Source organism: Suricata suricatta, chromosome 5 (assembly GCF_006229205.1).
Source record: "Suricata suricatta isolate VVHF042 chromosome 5, meerkat_22Aug2017_6uvM2_HiC, whole genome shotgun sequence".
Taxonomy (NCBI): Eukaryota; Metazoa; Chordata; class Mammalia; order Carnivora; family Herpestidae; genus Suricata; species Suricata suricatta.
Window position 1 is genome coordinate 32,013,696 of NC_043704.1, and position 25,205 is coordinate 32,038,900.

Genomic DNA, 25,205 nt, shown 5'->3' on the forward strand with positions numbered 1-25,205 from the left:
TTATAGTAGTTTCTGTCTCATACATTTGGATAATTTTTAAAAATTATTTATTTTCCTAGATATCATCATATGGGTTTATTTAATTCTGCTCTGTTTATTAGAATAAATCTCCTTGCAAAAAGCCACAAATACAAGTGCTTATAATTCTAATAAGATGGGGTTTCCATGCCTTGTCTGATTAAGAGACTCACTTTAGCTCAGATAGGCCTATTGGCTCAGACATTCTTCCTTTCCCTTTTTCTCCTCCCCCATCTCCACCTGCTCTACTACAAAATGGAACAACATGTCTGATCTCAGGTCTAAAAGCACATCCAATGGTTCCAACTTAAGCACTGATAGCTTTAAGCTGAGATACCTTTATTAATGGGTTGTTAAGAGTTGTTCTTTTACTCAAAAAACTACAAATGCTAAATTTAGAGAATCTGTCTCTATGGTAAAGACTCTTAAGGAGAAATGTACAGGCTTTGAGACTTACATTTTCCACTATAGAAATAATTTTACATAAGCAAAAGGGAGCCAAATTAAAGATCAGAAATTTCCTTAAGAGGAAAGAGAAGAGTTTCAAGAGTTTGCATCACGAGCAGGTGGAGTATGGTTAGGACAAAGAAAGGACAACTAATTTCAGAAACAATTGAGGGGAGTATTGTTACATTTTGAGTATATATGAATCTCAGGTATTGTTGGAATCCTAGAAATAAGCACTTTCCCCAGAAGGGGAAGCTCATAGTTTAGGTATACTAGCAAAATAGCAAAAGGGTGCTTAACCAGTCATTAGGAGTCTAACAGGCTAACAAACTGTATGCCGCAGGATTCTAAATAAAGATTCTAAATGTAGTAGGTATTATTTGTAGACTTCAATAATTCAAAAAAGCAAAGAAACCAACTGCTCTTTAGTAGTTTCAACTATAACCGAAAGAGAAAAGCAGGGTGATTACTCTCAAACTAAAGAGAGTAAGATCAAAAAGTGAATCACGCATTCTCCTAAGTGGGGACAGAGAGGAGTGCATGATTTTGATGTCTGTTTGGAAATAGCAGCTAATGAACTCTGTGTGGGGGATCTGGGGGTCCAGGATGACTTGTAGGGGGTTGGCTTGAACTGCTGTGGGGATGCTCTTACCATTTCTAATGCAGGGATAAGGCAGTAAAATCAAGAGCTCCATCATGAACATTCCGAATTTGAAATGTCAAATAGATATTTATTGGAGATGTCAAGCAACATGGCATCTATTGCTCTAAGGAGAGGTAAGGATGACAGACCATCTGGAGTAATCAACAAATAGAAAAATTTTAAATGATCAGGAGGCATGAGATCACAGAGGACGAGCTTAGAAAGAAGCAACATTGTTCTTTCAGCATTTGAAGATAGGGTAAGAAATAAAGAGCCATTGAAGAAGAGGCAGGCAAAAAAAGAAGACCATGGTAGCATAAAAACAAATAATAGGGAGTTGGGTTTTTTTTTTATTTCCAGGAGGAAATGATCAATTGTATTAAACACTACTGAGAGACTGATTATGGTGAAGAGAAGACATAACGATTATTGCTGACCTAGAGGCGTCAGTGGAATTTTGGGGAGGAAATCAAGACCCAAAGGATGTAAAAAACAAATTACAGGTTATAAAGTGTGGCAATAAGGGTAAAAATCTCATTTAGAGAGTTGGTGAAGGTTGCAAAATAAATGTATCAGACTATGAGGTAAAGGAGATTTTTAAGATGGGAGATATTAAAGCATAGTATAGGAATAGAGTGTGAACATAAGAAGGAATTACTCCACTATCTTCAAATTTTTTAATGAAGATTCCACATAAGACAGCGTGAATTCAGCTGTAGCTGACTGAAAAAGAAATAAACACATTCACCGAGTGAGCTCCCTGAATTACCACTCAGAAAAGCTGGAATTGGGGTACTAAGGCACCTAACTATGAATCCGTAAGGCTTGAGCATACTTCCTAGCCTCGCATTGCAGTACTGAAATCTTCTTCCAGATCTCTCTGTTTTGTTTCAATGAACTGAATTCTTCTATCACTAGGAACACAAAGCTAACCCTCCCTGAAATTTTCAAAATCTCTATTATGTTCTTTTACATTGTGGATCTGCAATGAAAAGGTAAAACTACAGTATGTCCCAATGTATCTGGCCATAAAATAATTGTTGAAGAATATTTCAGGGGACTGACTCATTATCATATGAAAACAACTTGCAGTACCTAGCTTTTTTTTTTTTTCCTTTTCTCCAATTACTTGGAGGTTCATCTCTGTATCTTACTTCTGGGTTTGCTTCATTCTGGTTATACTTCACTGTTTTCTTCCTCTTCTACTTATTTCACCCAAATTCTATATTTAAACCTGTACTTTTTCACCGATTGCTTCCCTGACCCCCTCTGAAACTTTGGGAGATTGAGAAATCACTCAGAGTTACACATGAGGTGAGAATTTCATTGTCCTTCACCAGCCTTCTCATTCATGTTCTGGGAAGTGTTGCTTCAAAATACTTATACCAACTTTTGAAAACCTGAGTAATAACAATATATTTTCCTTAATATATAATAGAAGAAATTATAGAAGAAAATATTAATCTTCCAAATCAATACTATTTCCAGTGTTCTTGAATCAGAGACTATATATCCCCTATTATAGAACCTCAAAATGTTTTATTTTCATAGCTTCCAGAAGCTTGGAATGCTATAAATACAGTCCATGCCAAACACTAATTTCTTTTAACTGTGAGGTGGCATTTGGCTTTGTACAGCAGATCAACATGTTTCCATTTTAATGATGTTTGAATTTAGCATAGGGATTGGATTCTCTTTCACATCCACTACATTGAAATTCCACCTGCTTACCCACATCTCTTACTAAAAATTAAACTCAATGCTCATGGTTAGGAAAGAACAGTAAAGAACTTCCTAAGTGTACTTTTGGGGGCTTGTATTTATATCAAACACTTGTGGCAATGACACATGTTCTGCATTTCAAATCAGAAAGCCTAGCTAATATACACTTTTATGCATTTATAGTTTTGATCAAGACAGGAACCATTTGCTTTCACATGGCAATTAAAGTACAGAAGCAATTCAGGATTTTACTAAACAGCTCCCTATAGTTTATTAACGTTTAGCCTATTTGTGTGTGTGTGTGTGTGTGTGTGTGTGTGTGTGTGTGTGTGTGTGTGAGGAGGAGCTATTTTTCCTGCTCCAAGGTCTATGATCTCCCCCAGGGAGTGGAAATGAGCATCTGTTGAGGAACAGAACTGAAGGTGAAGCCCCTGGGAGCAGGAATGTGGTGACAAGGAAAATGGGAAACCAACTCTGGTTGTAGCAGAAAAGCTTTCATGCAGAAAGTTCAGCCCCATCATCGGCTTCAGCTACCATGGAAGGTTTTGAGAGCTCTCTGAATTGATTAGGAATTAGTACATTCAGTCCCACAGAAAAAGGAAAAAGTGGTGGGCAAGGCAAAGGAAATATCCAGAATTTGAGAGGGTGGAAGGTGACATAGGAAACAGTGAGGAAAAGGGAGTGAGAAAAGAGGAGAAAACGAGGAAGAAGACATTAACAAAAGAATGAGATTTCTTAGCCAATCTCACTGTGGGATAATTGGGGAAAATGGCTACCTGGTAATATTCTTAATGAACACTTTGGATGTTACATGACTAATTTGACTCCACTGTATCCAGATGGTTAACTGCCTACATTAGATTGAATGATTTTAGAAGTATCAGTGGTCCATCTAGGTGTATGTTATGATGATTTACTTATTTAAGGAATAGGAAACATTTTCAGTTGTTTTCAGAGCTACACATGTACTATGAGAAATAAATATGTATTTTGCAATTATATACACACACATTTTACACACACATACATATATGTATTTATGTAAATGTACATGAGGGTCTTTGACAGAGAAGTACCATATGCATGCAAGATTCTTTCCCCTTCCAAACATATGGTATCTATCCTTCTCTGCCTGACTTATTTCGCTTAGCATGACACCCTCAGGATCCATCCACTTTGCTACTAATGGTCTAACAGGAGAGACCTGGCAGGGGACCATGGGGAGAGGAAGGGGGAAAGAGAGCGGGGGAGAGTGAGGGACACAGATCAAGGGAGACTACTGAATACTGAAAATGAACCATGGACTGAAGGGGGAGGGGGAGGGAGGGAGGGGGTTATGGTCATTGTGGGGGGCATTTGTGGGGAGAAGCACTGGGTGTTACATGGAAACCAATTTGACAATAAACTATTAAAAATATATATATAAATATGAAAAAAATAAATTATGCAATGTATTTTATTTAAAAAAAAAGATTCTTTCCCCTTCCAAAAATAGTTAGCTACATTAAAAAAATATTGACAAGTATTCTGACACTTGGATTTCCCTTCATGCCGTTCTTAAATGAAGTCTTTGAAGCTGATATTTGCTCTCTTCTTATCTAAAACAGACTGTTTTTACAATGGCCATGTCTGCCCTCCTTATTAATATCTAATTCAGTAAGAAAAAGGCTGACTTCAATTTATATGAAACAATTGGAATGTATTTTAGAAGTTTAGGAATTAGTTTCTGAATCTTAAAAATCGTGCTTTATTGGAAAAACAAAGGATTAAACTCAAAAGATAAGATTGACTTTGATCTTCAAAGGCAAGCTATATGCTTGGTGTGTGGGACTTGCAAGAAACTACGAGAACCTTCTCAAATCTGTCTGGTATATAACTAGCCCTTCATAGCCTTGCAAACTGCTGTTTACAACACAAACAAGGCTTTTGGGTAAATTGATTGAAATTAAAATGTTTGGCTTTTGTTGATGCTTCAGCAAGGCAAATAAGCAGATATTAGATAATATGGTAAAATCTAAAGACTAGTTTTGGAAAAGAGAGCATTACTTTTTGTAGGTATGTTTATACTCGTGTGACATGTGATTTGCCTTCATATACGTATCTCCACACAAATGCACACACTCAGTATAATCATAATAATTCAGACCTAGTTTGCTCTTCAAATATGAGATCCTCCCAACATTTCCCAATAGGCCTGTTCATCTTATCTAATTCCTTGTTGACACAGCTAGGACTCATTTAATTTCAAGAGGTGAAAACTCAACACAAATGGGTTAAAGTAAAAATAGGAATATGTTTTTGGCTCATGTAACTGGGGAAGTCAGGAGTAAAGCTGGTATAAAAAATATCTGGAATCACTAACTTGATAAACATCAGGAGTGTTTCTCTTGCTTTCACATGAATGCACACACTCTCACACCTTTAATTTTTCTCTACACAGAGCTGTATTCTGTCTTGCTGCTGACTGGCTTTTTCCATATGGGTAGACAGTGGCTTCCAGAGGCTGTATTTGCACATCGTTGTAATGATCTGCTCCGTGTCTATCCACCTCCACCCCAAAATCCCTATTTTTTGTTTGTATTGGACCAACTGGTTTGTGGGCACGTGCCTTTTTCTGAAACAATCATTTTGGCCATGAGCATGAGATCCTCTCAGCTGTGGCATGAGCCACCCTGAATTAAATACCTATTCTTGTAGCCAGAGCAGAGCAGGTCTTACCTGCAGAAAGATGAGAAGTGAAAGTGATCAAGAGAACAGACATACGTTCATGACCACAGTCATTATTTCTCCCTTTGTGAAGCTATATAGTTCTCCAGTACTTACGACTGGATCAATTCAGAAGATAACTGAATAATAATTAAGAATCATTATAATCAGCACCACCATCTCTCTCTCTCTCTCTCTCTCTCTCTCTCTCACATACACACACACACAAATGGTTATTTCTTCAGGGAAGTTGTACAAGATGTTTTTCACATTATCTCATGTGATTTTCTTCAAAGTATTATGAAATAGACTATTTATAAAGGAGAAAATTGAAACTGTGTGTGAACCAAACAGTATAACCCAAACCTATAAAGTGTATTCAACTTTAGACTATACAACAGTAGGAGACATGGTGATTGTACAGCATAGATTTTAAGCCTCTGTGAAACTTAATACCAGAAATATTGATGGCATATAAGAAAACATAAAAAAATGAGCAATAATTCTAATGCAATATCATTACATATAAGATTAGGTTCCAATGAATGTTCCCAAACCTGAAATGGGACTAAAACACAGTCTTATATTTTTCCCATGTGAACAAAGTCTGGGGGAGAAGGCACAGCACACTGTTGGAACAATGACATCACAATCAGCGGCGTTCCACCCACACTGTTGTGCTTCCTGTTCCAACATGACTATTCAGGAGACAGCTGCCACATTCCAGTCGTGAGAGAGGCAGAGGGAACAAGGTAGGTGTGTCCCTCTCCCTTTAAAAACATTTCCCAGATGTTGCACTTAACATTTGTAGCCAGCACTTTAGCACAACGCCACACTTAGCTATGAAGAGGCTTGTAGATAGGATTAGGATCTTTCTTCTATTCAGTCATGTGTGCCGCTAAAAATCTGGATTCTCTAATAGAAGAAGGGAATGTGGATATGGGAGCAGGTGGCTAGGAGTTTCTACCAAGAACTGTCTTATCCTTTCTTCTGCAAAGTGTCACCGATATCTCTCTTGGAACACAACTATTATTGCGCTGGCCATGTTTCTTTATATAGGCAAAGGGCAAAATTCTCTGCTATTATATTAAACATAAGATTTTTCTTTGCAACTTATTAGAGTTATGCTATGCTTATTTCTAAATTTGAGCAAATGTCCTCTCTGTTTTTAAAAACTCACTAAGCTCTTCCTACTCTCTCAAATCATAATATATTCAACTGCAGTAAAAACAGATTTATGCTGTAGTAAATTGTACTTAAAAATGGCTGCAAGAGTATTTACTCCCTGGCCTGCGAATGTTTTCATTAACTGGCCTTTCCTTTATCAAGGAATAGAGTCCATTTCCCGTCCCCTTGAAGTTGGGAAGGTCTTTCTGACTGTTCTGATGAATAGGATGCAATGGAAGAAACACTGCAGATCTCCTGATACTAGGTCACAAATCACAGAAGAGCTTCCACCTGATTCCTCCTTCTCTTGTGGAATGCTTGACCTTGGAACTCAGCAGCCATGCTGTGAGGAAGTCAAGCGGCCATATGGAAAGACCACAGATCAGGGTCTGGCCACAGCCTTAGCTACTTGAATCAGCCAACAATCATCGTCAATTAGAATAGTAAGCAAGTGGGCCTTCTGATGGTTACTGACTCCATCTCTGAGCCATCTCAGCTAATACACGGTGACTCTGAGCACTGCTATTCCCACTGAGCCCTGCCTGAAGTGCACATTTGTGAGCAAAACAGATGTTGTCATTAACTAAGTTTTGGGATGGTTAGTTATAGAACACACGATAACTGGAACATACATACTGAGAAAAGTTTAGCAACGTTTCTATAAAAGCACACAAGTTGAGAACTAATACAATAAAATATGAAGGTATATCATACCTTCATACAGTGGTCTCATTTTAAAGATAGGGAGATCCACGGGAAGTTCACTCAAGGAAAGTGCTTAAGGCTCTAAAATCATTTAGCATGGTGTGCCTAGGACTCACTCTCCAAAATTCTAATACTTCCTGTGCATAAATTTTTTCATTGCCTTATCATATTGGAAATATGATTTTAAATGTTGCCATCAGATTTATACTGCTAGATATGAAACAGAGCTCAAGGCTTCTCATCCCTGACTATGTGATACAGAATCATAGACTCCTCTGCACGATTACAAGGCTACTGAATGGGAATCTCTACTTAGTTTTGTGTGTGTGTATGTGTGTGTGTGTGTGTGTGTGTGTGTGTGTGTGTGCACGCACATAATGAGCAGTCACTTTTAAGACTTATTGGTATCAATTATGTTCCCTGGAGGGATATTCCTTTATAATAGAAAATCGCAGGAAAGAAATATTTCATACATTCAACTCTGGATCTGTCCTCAGACCCCATTGCTTTTACTTATATAAAATCAAGTAGACTATCAACAAGCCATATTTAACAAAAAATAAAAATAGCAGGACTTATTAGATAAAAAGAGGAAAGTTGTTCTAACATATAATCCTTTTCTATATTATATGTGCCTAAGAGTCGTCTGTGCATGAGTTCTTAACTGGTTCAGTTCCATAGGACACGCTAGTCAGAAACTATGCTTGGCAATGGGATTTCAAAAAAAGAAAAAGACCTGCCAGTTAAATGAGGATCATTTTCAGAAAGTTGACAATTTCGAGTTTATGTGATAAAGCCATGATAGCACTTACAGGCTGCCATGAGGCCACAGCACAAAGGCCCTATTCCAACCTATAAGTACTCAGGAAAAATCATAAAGGAGACAGTATCTGAGGTGACTCTGAAAGGATCAATCATAAATATATGGAAAAGTAAGTTTGGGCATGTCACTTGAGAGGAGGATAGTATAGTGCATGGGTCAATAAACTATAGCCCATGGGCCACATCTGGCCTACTACTTATGTTTGTAAATAAAGTTTTATTTACATACACTCCTGCCCCATTAAAACAGCAGTATTTAGTATCATGACAGACTGTAAGACCTACAAAGCCAAACATATTTACTATATGGGCCTTTAAGGAAAAAGTATGGAGAGATCTTTGATATACAGAGAATAGTATCCAAAGTATCATGATATATTAGAGAAATTACAGAAGTTTAGCATAACAAAATACAAAATTTAAAGCAGAGAAAAGAAAAGTTTTGAGTCTTCAATCCTAAGTAGGAGACTTACGTCCTTCAGAGAGAAGGCCTAGGTTATGATGTTACGTTTTGACATTATGTTAAGATGCTTGTATTTTATTCTTTGTGTCATAGAGAAATTGTGAGTTTTAAGAAGAAGAATGACATGGTCCGATTTTAGCAAGATTGCTCTGGTTGTAATGTAGAGATATTTAAGAAATGCAAGCTAGAACAACAAGGGCAGTTAAGAAATGGGATTTTCTGAGGACCTGAAATAGGACAAAGGGTTGAGTAGGAGGAAATCTAGAGAAGGTATTTAGTAAATTAAATTAGCAAAATTTGCTGAAACTCATCTGTCCTGGTTTTGAAATAGGTCTGCATATTTTTGACATTCCTCCATTCAAAACGTGGAGCCTAATTACCCTTCAACATAGGCCAGACCTCAGGACTCCTTTCAACAAAGAGAATGTGACGGAAGTGATGGTATGTGCCTTCCCAGGCAAGGTCATAAAGAACTTAACTTATACCATGTAATAAGAAAACTCCAGCAGTTTAGGGTCAGTTCTATGGGAAGAAGATGAGCCCCCTGCAAATCACAACACCAATTTGCCAGCAATGGGAGTGAGACTCCTTGAAATCAGATCTGCTGGCACCATTTAAGTCTTCAGTTGACTGTAGGGCAGACCAACATTTTGACTACATTCTCATGAATGACCCTGAAGCAGAATTCCTCAGCCAAGCTGCTTTCATATTCTTGACTCCATGAAACAGTGAGAGCAATAAATACTTTTATTGTTCCTTTCAGCTACTAATTATAATGATAATTTATTATGTAGCAATAGATAATCAATGTATCATCATTGACCGATATGGAAATGCAAGAGGGAAAAAAAAAACTGGGGGTGGGGACTATATACAGTATTGACCATGCTGATTTTGAAGATTTTTTTCTGAGAAATCCAAATGAACAAGTTTAGAAGGACTTAGATATTCTCTCCTACCCTGACACTTGGAGATTGGCCAGAGACCAAACCAGTATTCCCTGAGGTATCTATATGTTTTAAAGTACAGTTTCCAAAGTCTCTTCAATTTAATTGCTATTTTTATGAGGATATCTTCATTTATGGAAAGTGTTTCCCCTTGCACTTTGCTTTGATATCCATTGCTGTATAACATTTCCTAATTCATCAAACAACTTATAAAAATGGAACATTTCTAAAGAGAAGGAAACTTGCAGAAATAAGATTTTCAGTTTTCTGGCTTATAGTCAGGTCTTCTGGTAAAGAAACAAGGCTCTCAACCAACAACCAATGTACCGGAAGCTAGAAAACGTTTCTACTGAGAACCCAACTATAGACACTAGACACTATCAGTGAATCACAGGAATTCAAATCCCAGGTTTTGATAATATTTTCCTTAGATACTTTAAACAAATTCAAGTGAAATGCTCTCAAGGTGGAATTTGCTTGGATCTGCTCAACAGATAGGACCAATGAGGTTGGCAAGTGTCCAAATATATGCATAGCAAAGGTAGGAAGTGACTCTATGCTGAATTCCTAGGCTCAGCTTCTAGGTTTTAGCACAAATATGTCCCTAGCCCTATGCTTTGTCATCAGAAATGCTCTCTGCCACTGTTGAGAGCACTGGAATAAAAATATATAGTTAAATACTTATATATCATTAAGGAACATCTACAGAATATACTTACTCTAATGCACAAGAGATTAAATTTGGAAATCATAAGAAAATATGTATCTCAAATACCATAATGAACTCAAGAAAATGTAAATGTCAAATAACACAATTTTAAAATTAATTTTTATAATTTAAAGTTCTTAAAAAGTGGACATGTTTAGCTCTTTGTGTTTGTTTATTCAACAAACATTTAGTAAGTCACCACTGTTCCTGAAGCATCATGGGAGGGACTGAGGATATGAGGCTGATAACACAAAATACTTCCCCTGTGTAGCAGAGGATCTCAACAAACTGAAATATGTCACCTTTTTCTTTCATAAAGGAAACTAAATTTTTCATGTTCACAATATTAAACACACAAGCACACGCACAAAAATTAAAAAAAAAACCTATCACTCTTGTCTGTGTCAGACACAGTTCTGTTGCTACTCTTAACGCCTACAGACTATTCTGCCAAGTTTAAAGTAATAACCATATGCGGCCTCACATGTCTTATTTGGCATTCTCTCCCTGTACCAGTATAATTTCTCCTTTTCTTCAATCTCACTTCCTATTCTAAACATCCAAGAAAATAATTAATGAATTACTGGAAGAAACTTTCATCCTGGATAAAAAGTTAAGCTTATTCTGTTACTTTCAAGGGTGTGGAAGGTGAGCAGGATTTCTCTTACATAGAAGACCCAAAAGTTAGTGTATCTTTTTAATACTGAATATAGAATGGAAGTTAATGTCTCATCATAGTGGGCGATAGATGTGGTCACCAAAAGGAACAATGGCCTGACTTCAATTAGCTGTGGTCCAAAAACAAGGCAGATTTTACGATCCAAAATTCGATGATGCTAACAGAGCCTACTTTATCCTAAGAACTGCCATTGAATTGGAACAGGATCATCTCATCTGACTTAAATTTTCCTACCAAAACAACAGCAACATGTTCCTGAGGTCCCGGTGAAACTTTAAAAGATTGTACCCCCAGCAGCTAGGAGGGGGACCCGCAGGACTGTCTGCAAGGAGGTGAAATGATAGTTCCCTAACCCGTTCAGACACAACTCCCATGAGTGTGAATCACACTAAAGACAATACCATCAGTTCATAGTCATTATGTCATGTCTCTCTAATAACCCATCCTCTTTCTCCAACAATACGAGCATAGCACCACATAGAATTTTGGTTGGATTGCAAAATGGTTTAAAGTCCAAATCCAGAGATAGCAAATAGTAAAGGCAATCATCTCTAATTGCCCTCAAACATGCCAAATGGGAAGCTCTTTCAGAGAGACCTGCACTAGAATGATTTTTTTAAACGTTTGTGTTCTGACAGAATTGTTTTTATGATTATAAACCCAATTTTCTCTAAAAGACTCTCTTGAGGTGCTTTTTGAAGACTAGAGGAAAATGAACAAAGGGTTTTTGTGGTTTATTAGAGAAAAACATATTTAAAGGCTCTCAAAGGGAAGAGAGAGTTTTCACGTTTGAAGGATAGTAAGGATTTAAAAGCAAAACCTCTGTGATACTCATAGATGGTCCGAAGCCTTCTGTTTTTTGCCAGGAAAAAAAGCAAAATTTAAGCTACACAATCAAGATTTTCTTGGGCATTATAAAAAACAAAGTTTACTATAATTCTTATTTTGTCTTTTTTTTTTATATTTACAAATATACACTTTACATATATATGCCTATTTTCAGAAAACAGAAGCTATATTTGTGCAGCTGGTTATTTTTAAATGTACTTCATGTTCCAGAGAGGTGTTATGACTTGTCCTTAATCCATGTAAAGAAAGAATAAGTGTGTGAAAAAGTGTTTGCTCTCTGTTCGTAAATAAGTTGTTAGGCACTACATGTTGAAACTCCTGACAGGGACAAAGGACTGAAGGAGACTTGCAAGGACTTAGCTCAGAATTCAAGTATGTGCCATTGCATTGTGCTATGAGATCAGAAGGTTGCAGAAGAATTGCACGAGCAATCGTATTTGTTGTCATAAATCAGTGGATAATGCTTTCATTAATTATTTGTTGAGTCCTGCTTTTGGTTTTGCACAGAACTTTAACTTTGGAATGATTTTAAGCCAGAAAATAGCACCACGCCCTCATTAGATCATAATTACTTTCTAACTAGATCTCTGGAACATTATTCATGTAGACTTATTAGCCTCATTACCAATGAAGTAATCATATTTATTATCCAAAGTTAAACATGATGTACTTTTGGCTTTTTGTCAATTTTAGAGGGAATGAAAAATTTTGGCATATATCTAAAATGTTTTACATGACATAAGATACTTTATTTTTCTTTGTACCACACTCTATTATTTTCTGCAAGCACAATAAACAAACAGACTCTTCTGAAATAGAATATTTGAAAGTAGAAGAGAGGATAGCATAAGAGAGTATCAAAGAGAACAGCCTAAGATGAGATGAGTGGATTGATACCCCACTTTAACAATTTTATTTTGTTTCAGAGACTCTCAAGTTAGGGTAGGAATTGGTCAACATATTTAACAAAGTCTTGAAGGGAAAAGCCTACCATGGGATGAGCAGATAAGCAAAAGTCTGAGTTGGTTGTTGAAAGAGATGAGGATAAAAAGTAAGAAGACTGGAAAAAAGAGGTTGTGGCAGTAGGAAAAGTTGCATTGCTCCAGATTACTCAACAATTTTGTCAAATGCCATCCATTTGCAAAGCACTATACATTAAGGGTTTTTATGCCTTCAAACTCTGGTTATAAGGAGGCATAATAAATGAAGAGTTATTAAGCACTTATATTTTTGTATTACTTAATTTTACAGTAACCATATAAGGTAGATATTGATATTTACTTTTCCCATAGGCTCAGAATAATTAGGCAACCTTCTCTGAGTCAAAACTCTACATAAAACTCAATTTGGGACCTGTGAATTCTTCTCCCAAATATCCAGTTTATTCATGAGTTTATCAGGGAGGTAAGTTCACAAATACTGTATAAAACAAGCAATTTTGTACAAAAATATTGAATAACATCTAAATTTTTTCAGATAAATTTGTACATCTACAGATAAAAATTTTAAGTCATTGAATATGCTTACTGTTTAATATTTCCAATTCTTTTATAGAAAATGTGAAACTTGCAGTAAAAACAGACATACAAATTTATAAAACTTTTCATTTATTCTATAAAGAAAATGTCTATCTTAAGCCCCATCTGTCTAATGTTTTTTTCCAACTACTACTAGGAAATTCAGAACATTTCAGAGATATCTACATTATTTCAGCTATGAAACTTGAACTTTCTCAAGAATTTCTGTGGGTTGGTGTTAATTACACTGTTAAGTTCGAGTAGAACGTAAGAAGATTTATACAACTAATATTTAGTCATGGGAACAGGAGGAATATCTACCTCCAAATCAAGAAAGGTCTATTTAATGGGTCTAATGCTGGCCCCTGCTCTAGATGCAACTCGTCCCATTTGGTATTTGGTCATGTCCCAGTCCATGTTGACAACTGGATGAGAGTGAGCCAGTCTCTCACTGGTGGGACTATGGCATGTAAGAACCTTGGAGAATCACCGCCCCCCCCCCACCATGCCATTCTGGACAAGAGAACACTTAAGGAGACTGTCTTTGACCCTCTTGTGTTCATGACATTGATCTTAGTCCATTCAGGTTGCTCTAACAAAATGTCATAAACTGGAGGGCTCATCAACAACAATTTATTCTCACAGTTCTGGAAGCTGGAAATGCAAGCTAAGGATGCCTGAATGATCACGTCCTGGTGAAGACCCTCTCCTGGCTGCAGATTGCTGACCTGTCATTGTATCCTCACATGGTGGGAGGAACAAGCTAGCTTTCCCAGGCCACTTTTTTAAGGGCACTAATTCCATTGATGAGTGTATCATCATAGGCCTTCACCATTTATAACCACCTTCCAAAGGCTTACTTCCCAATACCATCACCTTAGGGATTAGAATTCAAAAAACAAATGTGGAGGGGCACACAAACATTCAGAACATAGCATCATCCTTTCTACTCTGTAGCTAATGGACCATGACAACATGGTACTTCCCTCTAAAGCTTATCATCCCCTTAATCTGTCCCCATCTAGGAAATGGGGCACAGATTCCCTTAACTCTCTGGGCCCCAAATTTAAAGAAGATAGAATGTTATTTCATCCTCCCCTTCAGAGTTAAACCCTGAGTAAAGATGGGCTCTTGGGGAGGTAGGATGTCTGCTCTTAACTCTAAAAGGAATATTCTTCTCTCTTTCCCAAAAGAGAAACTATTTTACATTACATGGGGAGGGAGCAAGACCTGCTGATCCTTGCTGACCCACATCATCTAGGCTTAAAGGGTAGAAATGGGCCACATTTGTTCTCTTCTCTATTCTAACAATTCCATCCCCCTGCCCAAGGGCAATGGTGACTCTAAGAGCCAAATCAAAGAATGAAAAGTCACAAGGTAAAAGGAGATCTAGGAGAGAAGAAATAAATAGCTAGAACTAAATTATATTTCTACCATCATGTCTCTAGAAACTCAATGCTTATACTCAATCAGTAATGCAGATATTAGTGAATTTTAAACACAATTAATTTTAAACTGGAATTACTATAGCACAGGCACCTGGATATAAGAGAAATATTTAGTCAGTGATCCAGATGTTTTTAGATATTTGGTATTGTTTATACAATAAAAATGCCTATATCTGTTTCCATTCCAGGGACTGTTTGGGAGACTATGTATACAATTATGTAGAACATATTTTTAATTTTAAAATCAGTGTGGAAATAAACAGTATTCTTTAAGGAACCAGAAGAGTAGGAAAAAATAATTTGAGAAATTTAAAATTATATATATATAATAATATAGAATAAATATATAATAGTGGGTATATACATGCATGTGTAATGTGTGTGTAATATATATACACATATTAGAGAGAGAGGGAAAAACTTGTTTTTCTCATCTACTATTCATTGTACCTGATGGGAGGGCTGGGTGCATTTTTAATTGTCTGTGATATGTACATTATATAATAATCATACAAAGAAATAAATATAATGTTGAGTCTTTTCCTATGAACCGGAACTATTTCTATATCTATTTATTTTAGGTGTAAGAAGCATACAATGTCCAGAAATACACAAATTTTCTAGTTACTTGTTTCATTTTTATTAAATTGGATTCTTCTAAAAAGTCTGATACATAAAACTTCAATATAGGTCACTTACCAGAGAAACTCAGTAGTGTCTTGATAACCTAATTTTTTTACATCCTAAAATTCCTGCAAACATTTTGCATAATAACTATCTTGAAAAACACACATATTTTATTTTATGAGAACCACAATCTCTTTTAGGGGACATAGAGTAATTTTTAAAGGAAAAATGTGGTTTGCACCATGATCAATTATTCAACTACATCTTTAAAACGGTTATTTATATGTTGCTTAATATGGTTGCCTTGCTTAATGGTTATTTCCATTATTTATTAGATTAATGTTATAAACACAGTATTGATCCAGAGGGCAATGCTTTTCATAAAATATATCTATCCGTGAAATTGAGCAATAAAAGTTGAATTATAAAAACTCCTAGATCAGTTTCATTATCCATTTAGAAACATGTATAAACTTTTGTGCTTCTGAAATATAGACGCAGCAGACAATTTAAATATTAGATGCACATGTTGTCAAACATCATCATTGTGGCAATTATCTTTTTGAATATATTTTAATTCTGTGTGCTTAGGAAAATATTTTAGTTTAGAATATTATGTTTGATAAAAAATCATTTCAAACATACAAAGGATATACTGAATTATGGCATTTGAAATTATTTTGCCCTGATACTGTTAAACTTCTGAATGCTGAGACCCAGAGAAATTGAAATTTTTCCAAAACATCATGTGTAACAAACTAACTTAACTTTTATTCTACTTTACATACATCCTCTTATCCCTACCTACACAGGCAAGCAATTTGATCCATTTTTTAAATTGGTTATTTTAATTGTAAGTTCTCATACTGTTTCTCATCCATTGAATGAGGTTTCATTCCGAACATAATTTGTTCTGTTTATCAAACCACCATAAATGTGTTATAGTAAACATGTCTGCATGAATGATTCTGATTACTTAGAAGATGTGAATTATCTTCAGAATGTCTCTAGCATAGACCTGTTTTTTGTTCCCACTGCTAACTTAGTGCTGACCCTCTTAACTTCTTGTCTACCCACTGCAATGGTCACCCAACTGGTCTCTCCCTCCAATCAATACTCCACACTACTGTCAGAGTTATGGCTAGTGCCCTGTTGTAAAACATTCACATCCTTGCTTGGAATAAATGACCAATTACTTAGCCAAGCATTTAAAGCTCCCCATTATATAACCCCAACCTATATTTCATCCTTCTCCCTCTACCTCCACATGTGGTTATCTCTTGGCCATTCGTCATGTTTGTCTGTATGTTGTTCTCACTGATTTTGGCTCAAGCTTTCTCCACCTGAAATGATCAAATAGACTCATAACTCAGACTAAATCTCACCTTCTCATAAGCCACTGAAAGGTGTCACTATTCAAATTCATTATCTGCTCTCTTGGACTGTCATAAGATTTTTCTTAATTTAATGAGCCAGTCCTTTTATTTATTTTTTAAATGAGATAATGCATTTATTTTTTAATATAATTTATTGGCAACTTAGCTAACATACAATGTATACAGTGTGCTCTTGGCTTCGGGAGTAGATTCCCATGATTCATAGCCTACATACAACAAACAGTGCTCATCCCCGCAGGCGCCCTCCTCAATGCCCATCACCCATTCTCCTTGCTCCCCTGCTGCTCCCCCATCAACCCTCAGTTTGTTCTCTGTATTTAAGCATCTCTTAATGGTTTGCCTCCCTCTCTGAAACTATTTTTTCCCTTTCCCTCCCCCTATGGCCTTCTGGTAAGATTCTCAAAATCCACATATGAGTGAAAACATAGGATATCTGTCTTTCTCTGACTGAATTAGTTTACTTAGCCTAAGTTTATTCATTTTGAGAGAGAGACCTCGCATGTGTGTGTGTGCATGCATGCACACACACCCACACACACACCCACACACACGGCAGGGGGAGGGCAGAGAGAGAGAAAGAGAGAGAATCCCAAGCTCTGCTAATACAGAGCCTGACTCAGGGCTGAATCCTACAAACCATGAGATTATGACCTGAGTTGAAATCAAGAGTTGGATGCTTAAGGAACTGAGCCACCCAATCCCCTATCATAAAACTGTTAACATGTTAAGCACATGTTACAGTCTTCCAATTTGTTCAAGTATATCTGTCTCTCTCCCTAGAATATGAGCAATTGGAGGCAAGAAAACAATTTCACTTTGTTTCTATTAGTCTATAGTGTCTTCAACAAACACCTGTACCAATTGACTTGAATGAAAGCTTGGTGATTTTCAAATCAGTTACATTATCGTATTTTGTAGCATATTTTGAAGAAGCCTCCTTAAAAAATGCTGTATCATTTATTTTTTTCTTGATGATTCAGGGCAAAATTCACTGGTATTATTGTGTTAGGTTATATTGCCTTTAGGAACCACTCAGTTTTGTCAAGGGCTTTGTCCTTAGAGTAAACGGCTACAAAATACAGAGATTTGATTCTGGAAGTTCTATATCCTGGGACTCTTTAGGCCAACAGCTTTATTTTAATCAATTGCCTGAGGGTAGGCCTGGAGGTGTTACTCAGCCTCACTTACAACATAAACATCAAGGTGTTTGTCTTAGTAGTTTGTCTCTAAGCCTTCCTTCCCTTACAGTTTGCAGGATGTTCCTGAAACGCTGTATAGCACTAGCTTCAAAGAAGTAGGCTCTAAGAGAAATAAGAAGCAACTTCTTTATGTCTGGGCAAGAAAACATTAAATTTGGCTTTTGATAGCTCCACTCCTTATTGGGATGGTTAGTCTCACTTTCAGGGAGGAGGGGGGTCAAGACTAAGGGCTCACAGTGCTCTAAGGTGTGAGAGATAATCTTGTTGGAGGGGGGATTCCCTACCCCCACCTTCCTCTGTACAGAAATGGAGTGGAGCCTTTTTCTGGTAGTGAATACCTTCAGCCCAGTGGCCTGGCTATTATTGCCTCCTTTTCAACAGGAACACAAATTGTTTTCCCACTGTTTGTTGATTATGGGCATTAGGTCACCAGAGCCCTCAAGGGAGGTAAAATATAGAAAGGGCGAAAATCCAATGCCAGCTGAGGGAACATGGATTTGATTTCCTCTGGGAACTTACAATTATGTTCTATTCTTCTCTCTCACTGCTCTCCCCAAAGTTATAACTTCTGGATTCAATAATAGCTACTGTTCATTTCTTTTTGGCTTTTCCTGTACTTTTCCAAGCAACCTCAGTTTTTCCAAGTGGACGTTCTTACTCCCTTGAAAGTTAGTAGATGTATTGATTTCATGTGAGCAACCAGACTAGCACAACAATATTTTTGCTTTAGTGGTTTTTTTTCTTTATTAACGCAAAACTTGTATTTAAGACCCCTTTTGAAAATTCTTCTTGTGAACAAAACTCATTCCAGGTGGCATAGGAGAGCACATGAAACATATGCACAGAGGGAAAGAAAGGAGACTATTTGTCCTCCTGCATTTCCTCCTGGAGTTCAGCTCATACTTGGCTGCCTGAGGGAAGTGTTTCTTGGAGCAGTTTTTATGTGGTCATAGATGTGAGGTCAGGCACTGCCTCTCTGCTTCTTCAAAATATGCTTTCTGTATAAATGATTACAAGCCCAGAAACCTAGAAATTTGTTCTTGTTCTGTTTTTGCTGCCAAGACATTGTGACCTTTAAAAAGTCACTAATACTTGAGCCTCAGTTCCCTTCTTTGTTGAGATAATATTTGGCCTCCTATCTCTTGGCATTGATGTAAAAAGATCAAGTGCAATTGGAAGAGAAAAATACAAACATACCTAAAACATCAAATATAATGAGATAATTTATGTGATCCTACTTTGTAACTCTAAGGAGATACATAAAAGCAATTATGCTTTCTGATTGTAATTGCTCCCTGAGAATACTGAGGACTTTGGCTGACATGCAAGGTCAAGGGAATGCGATACTGCTCATTTAGTGTTATTTTCCTCTCCTTGCTACACTACACTCACTTCATGAATGCCCTCCAGACAGCTTTCTTCTCCTGATGGCCCAAGCCAGATTCTTGCCTTCAGCCATAAAATCAAGTGATTTACACCTTATGTCCAAATACTTAGGTTCAGTAAATACAAGAATGGTTCTGGAAGCTCTTCCAAAATATCTTGACTGTCCTCATCCTCTGAGACCCAAAGACCCTCTCATTATTTGTAACAAACGTCCTAGGAAGATGGTGTTATTTAAAGCTCATCTAGCATGCAGATCAGTGGGGGAGAGTAGAAAAGTCACCTTCCTAGATGTCCCTAGTTGGACCACTAGCTATTCTCTTGGAAAATTGCAGCATGAGAAAAATCTGTTAGAGTTTGAAGTTCATCTTGCACTTTATATCTAAAAAATCTTCATACAGAGACAGAGCCTGATATTTCTTGGCCAATTTTAGCCTGAAGAGATAAAGCTGACTCCTTGCCAAGCTGTAGTTACCAAAGAAATACCAGCAGATCTAAGCAAACAAAAACTTTGAGGTGAATATCATCTCATCTTTTTCCTCACCCTCTATTGTCATGTATATAAGGCAAGTCCTAAGAACCTGCATTTGACTTTGAATTAGCCTGGAGGGTAGGTGATTCCAGGACCCATTGACACTTGCATTATTTCTTCCAAAACTTCAAAGGTTTGTCACATTAAGATCCATTTTTATGCAAAAGGTATATTTCCACTGATGGAGTCTTTGTTTCATCTAATTTAAATCTTAAAAAATTTAAGTAGATTGTATTTTTTACTAAACATTAAAGTAATTTAAAGTAAATCAAGGCTTTAAATTAAGAGATGTACTTAGCATCTACCCAAAAGCAACAGAATACACATTCTTCTCAAGAGCATATGAAACATTTTTCAGGATAGATCATATAGTAGTTCACAAAATAATATTCTTAATAAATTTAAGAAGATTGAAATCATATCAAGCATCTTTTCCAATTCCAGTGGTATAACACTAGAAATTAGTTACACACACAAAAAAAAATATGGAAAATTCACAAAAACAGGGATATTCAACAACACGCTTCTGAACCAATAGGTCAAAGAAGAGAAACCAAAAGACCCCTTAAGACAAATGACAATAAGAAAACATACCAAAACTTATGGAATACAGCAAAAGTGGTTCTGAGAGGCAATAATGGTAATAAATGCCTACATCAAAAAAAACAAAAATGATTTCAAACAACCTAATTTTACAACTCAAAGAACTAGATAAAGAAGACTGAATGAAGCCAGTAAAAGTTAGTAGAAGGAAGGAAATAAATATCAGAGTGCAAATAAATGAAAGATCAATGAAATTAAGAACTGAGGTTTTTTGAAAAGTTAAACAAAAATATCACAATTTTAGCTAGACTCACCATGAAAAAAGACAGGACTCAAATAAAGTCAGAAATGAAAGAGGAGACATTATAAGTGATTATTTACAATAACCAAGACATGAAAGCAAACTTAGTGTACATCAATTAATGAATGCATAGCAAGAAATGTGGTATATATACACAATGGAATATTATTCAACCATAAAAGAAGGAAATCTGGTTATTTGCAACAACATGAATGGGGCTTGGGGATCCAAAATAAAACAAAACTGAACTCATACAGAGAACAGATGGTGGTTCCCAGAGGTGGGACGTGTGGGAAATGGATAAAATGGGTAAAGGTGTTCAGAAAGTACAAACTTCCAGTTATAAAACAAATAAATCCTGGGGATGTAATATAATGGGAGCTATTCTTAACTCACAAGTTGAGAATACTCCTTGTGAGGTTAAGGCAGGTTTGCAAGGCCTCCTACCATCAGATGATGCCCTATATCCTCCCCCACTCAATTGTTTTTGTTTAAACACGGACCCCCAAGGCACCTTGTTGATTGGTGTCAGGAATGACTTGTCCCCTTATTCTGGCCCAATATATGCGTATTGTAGGAACTTCCTCTTTTGTGACTATGGGAGCAAATATTGCATTTCCTGAAACATTGTCTTATATTTAAATGCTAAACATACCTTCCTTCCCCAGATGATAAGCATCTAAATCACCTACATCAATCACTATTGATAAAGATTATGCATGAGTCTTCTACAAATCTATGTTCTGGGAAATTTTTACATATCAAAGAAATTTGTCATCAGAAATCATTGTCTAAGGCAAATGCCACTTCTGTGCTACTCCCCATACACTTACCATAAATAAAGCTGAGTCTCAGTCAGTGCAGAGATGCCTGCCTAGTGATCAGAGAACCATGTGGCTCTCTCATCCCTCCCTCTTGCCAACACCATTCCATCAGGGAACCCTGGACCTGCTGGAGCTGGACCCTGGCAGTAATATACAGCATGACGATTATAGTTAACAACATTGTATTGTATATTTGAAACTTGCTAAGAGTAAACCTTAAAAGGTCACAACACAAGAAAAAAAAAAGTATAACTATGTGTGGTGATGGGTGTTAACATCTTACTGTGGCTATCATTTCACAACTAATGATATCCAGAAGGTAAAGTTCATAGTAGGCATTAATATTATTGTTTCTCTCATTATTAACTATGGAGCACCTGGGTGGCTCAGTCAATTGAACTTTCAACTATTGATTTCAGCTTAGGTCATGAATGAGCATGAAGCCTGCTTTAGATTCTCTGTCTCTCCTTCTGCCCCTCTCCCACACTTATGTTCTCTCTCTCCCTCTTTCTCAAATAAAAAATGTGATGTTTATAAAAGAATAAACCCACACAGGTTGGTTCCATTATAAAGGGAAATTGCAATCGCATTGGTATCCTCCATGATAGGCAAGCATCCTATGTTCCTTCTAAGTCTACTTTGTATTTCATTCTGAGCTGTGGCTATTGTGAAATATTTTATTCTTTCCAGGTCCCAATCACACCTCTAAGTCCACAGGTTAGTTCATGTAGAGTAACATGGTGATAAATGGTTTTATCAATATTTCCTTACCTCCTTTATTTCCCAGGCACCAAGTCCTATCATTTCTAATTCAGCAATATCTCTTTGTCCTCCCTGTTCTATGCCCACAGTGACTGGCTATTTCAGAAGACCTTCTCTGGGGTCTCCTTGCCTCCAAACTCAATCTCTTCTAATCTGCCCTTCACATTGATTCAAGGGTAACTTCCCTAAAACACAAGTCAGATCATGCCTTTTTTCTTAAACAAATCTCTGTGGTCTAAAAACAAATCTCCGCCATGACTTTGAAGTTCCATATTCCGACCTTTGTATCTAGCCCAATCTCATTCCTTTCTGTACAGCTTTCTCGCTGTCTTCATCTCCAGCCTGGGAAACCTCTGCTCACCCTATTGAAGCTCTTCCAGACCTGCCTCAATCATCACAGTCACTCTTGTTTTATTCCTTCTATTCAGAAATAATTGCTCTTTTCCTAACGTGACAACAGCCTATTGCTTGCAACTATTTACTTAGCTGTAACTGGTGTTTAAACATAGGTCTTTACATGCCTGCCTCTCCCACTGTATAGGACGTTCATAGAATAACAGTTGCCAAAGATGAGGAGAGAGGGCAATGGGGAGTTGTTCAAAGGGTATAAGTTTCAGCTCTAGAAATCATCTGTATGGCACAGTGCTGATAGTTAATAAAACTATATTGTGTATTGAAAAGTTTGTTAAGAGAGTAGATATGTTGAGAGCCTTTACCACTAAAAAAAAGGGAGCAGAAGGAAATTTTTGGAGGTGATGGATATGTCTATTATTTGACTATGGTGGTAGTTTTATCATTGTATGCATACTTCCAAATACATCAAGTTGTATACATTAACTATGTGTGTTTTTAATATATCAATTATATCTCATTAAAGCTTTTCATTTTAAAGAACACCATGTTCAGGCCTTATGATGAAGTGGGAAGCAAAAATAAATGAATATAACTTTGGTGAAGTTCCAATGTCTAGAAGAGGGTGCTGTAGGCTAGCTTGGAATGTAATGGGTTAACTTCTTTTGGAATGTAATGGGTTAACTTACTGAATGTTTTGCTGTAAACTGTTCCCCCGCCCCTTTTCTGTGGTCTGATCAAGGCCACACCTACAGAAAAGTGGTTAGTCACTGTCCCACTATGATTGGTCATTTAGCAGAGCAAAGAACCAACATGATTGGTTCCTATCAAACCTGGTGATCAGTGTCACAATCTAATTGACTAACACAGAATTCTATGTATGCCTATATAATCTCAATGTATTCATTGTTCCAGGCCATTCTCTGCTCCTCACCACCTGGAGTTTAGGTTTGGCCCAGTCATGCCTTGCCTCAATTCGGCTTTGGTGGTCTCTTTAACATCAGGCTACAACAGAGGAGACCTGCTCATAGACATCATTGCAAGTTCTCCACCCTTAGGGACCAGGTCTGTTTTGCATTCCACTGGCTCTCAGTGCTGATCACAGTGGCAAAAACACTTGTGTAGGAAAAGGAAGACAATCATAATCCCAACTATACTACATTAATCAGTTCTGGTTTACATCTTCAAGAACAGTCCATATATGGTCACACCAGTAGCATAGGCAATAGAAAAATATTTTCTCTCCTTGCCCAGAGAGCCAGATTTACATGGAGCAAGTGAAGCTTAAACCTCAGAGTTCTCTCTTTCATCCATGTCCCTGTACTTAATTTTGCACTAATAATTCACATTCTTTTTTTTTTAGTTTATTTATTTATTTTTGAGAGGGAGGGAGGGAGGGAGGAGCAAAATGAGAGGGAGGGACAAAATCACAAGCAGGCTCCATGTTGTCAGTACAGAGCCTGACACAGAGCTTGAACTCACAAACCATGAGCTCATGACCTGAGTTGAAACCAAGTATCCGACACTTAACCAACTGAGACACCCAGGCACATGTCCCCCCATTACCAAGAAGGGTAAGAAGGGTTGGCTTCCAAATTGTATAGACTTCAGGCAACCAAACACTTCAATCTACTATCCTTGCCAAGGTGTATACAACTCTCAGTTGAAATAGGAGTGGGGTTAAATTTTTTAAAAAGAAAAAAAAAGATGAAATATAAACTTATATGGGGTAATGAAAAAAATTGAGTGAAATATATGTGCTAGAAGAGGCTGTTGCCTACTGATATTACTGCTGCCCATTGAGAAAGTGCTATAAAGTATAGAGTCTTTTGGTTAGAATATAAAACATTAAAAATGGAGATGTTTCTAAAATTATTTCAGATACAGCAGCAGTCAATATTTCTTTTAAAATAGAAAATTATTTTACAATTATTTCTACAGGTCATTGTTTATTTTCTCTTCTAAAATCCACGGTCCTACTCAAAATCACTGAAAATTAACATCTAAGTGTCCAACAACCTGGAGCGCCTGGGTGGCTCAATTGGTTAAGTGCCTGACTTTGGCTCAGGTGATGATCTCACGGTTCATGAGTTTGAGCCCCATGTCTGGCTCTGCACTGACAGCTTGGAGCCTGGAGCCTGCTTCAGATTCTGTATCTTCCTCTTGCTCTGCCCCTCCCGACTTGCTCTCACTCGCTCGCTCAAAAATAAACTGTAAAAAACAAGAAAACTTAAGTGTCCAAAAACCTAAAAATGTTTTTTACAAAGACCTACTTAATTTATCATTTACTGCCAGGTAGATCTTAATATGAAACCTGAGAAACTATAGATAAATATGGGTCTTGTCATAATGAACAGCAAGATACAGTTATAATTTATAGCTATCTTCTCTGAAGATAAAGTTCTAAATATCTATCTGTTCACTAAGATCACTTTTCTATTAAT

The 25,205-nt window shown here is 36.8% G+C and overlaps 1 long non-coding RNA gene across 4 annotated transcripts in view; it reads left to right on the top strand.

Moving 5' to 3' along the window:
* Positions 1-6,222: 6,222 nt before the first annotated feature.
* The window catches only part of LOC115292607, a 52,346-nt gene continuing 33,363 nt past the window's right edge, over positions 6,223-25,205 (top strand). For 3 of the 4 annotated variants that reach the window (XR_003909061.1, XR_003909059.1, XR_003909058.1), the window contains exons 1-3: positions 13,235-13,281; positions 14,040-14,143; positions 23,677-23,826. This is a non-coding gene — a long non-coding RNA (uncharacterized LOC115292607). Of the gene's footprint in view, positions 6,289-13,234; positions 13,282-14,039; positions 14,144-23,676; positions 23,827-25,205 lie in introns of those variants that run through there. The other variant, XR_003909060.1, reaches the window with a different exon arrangement.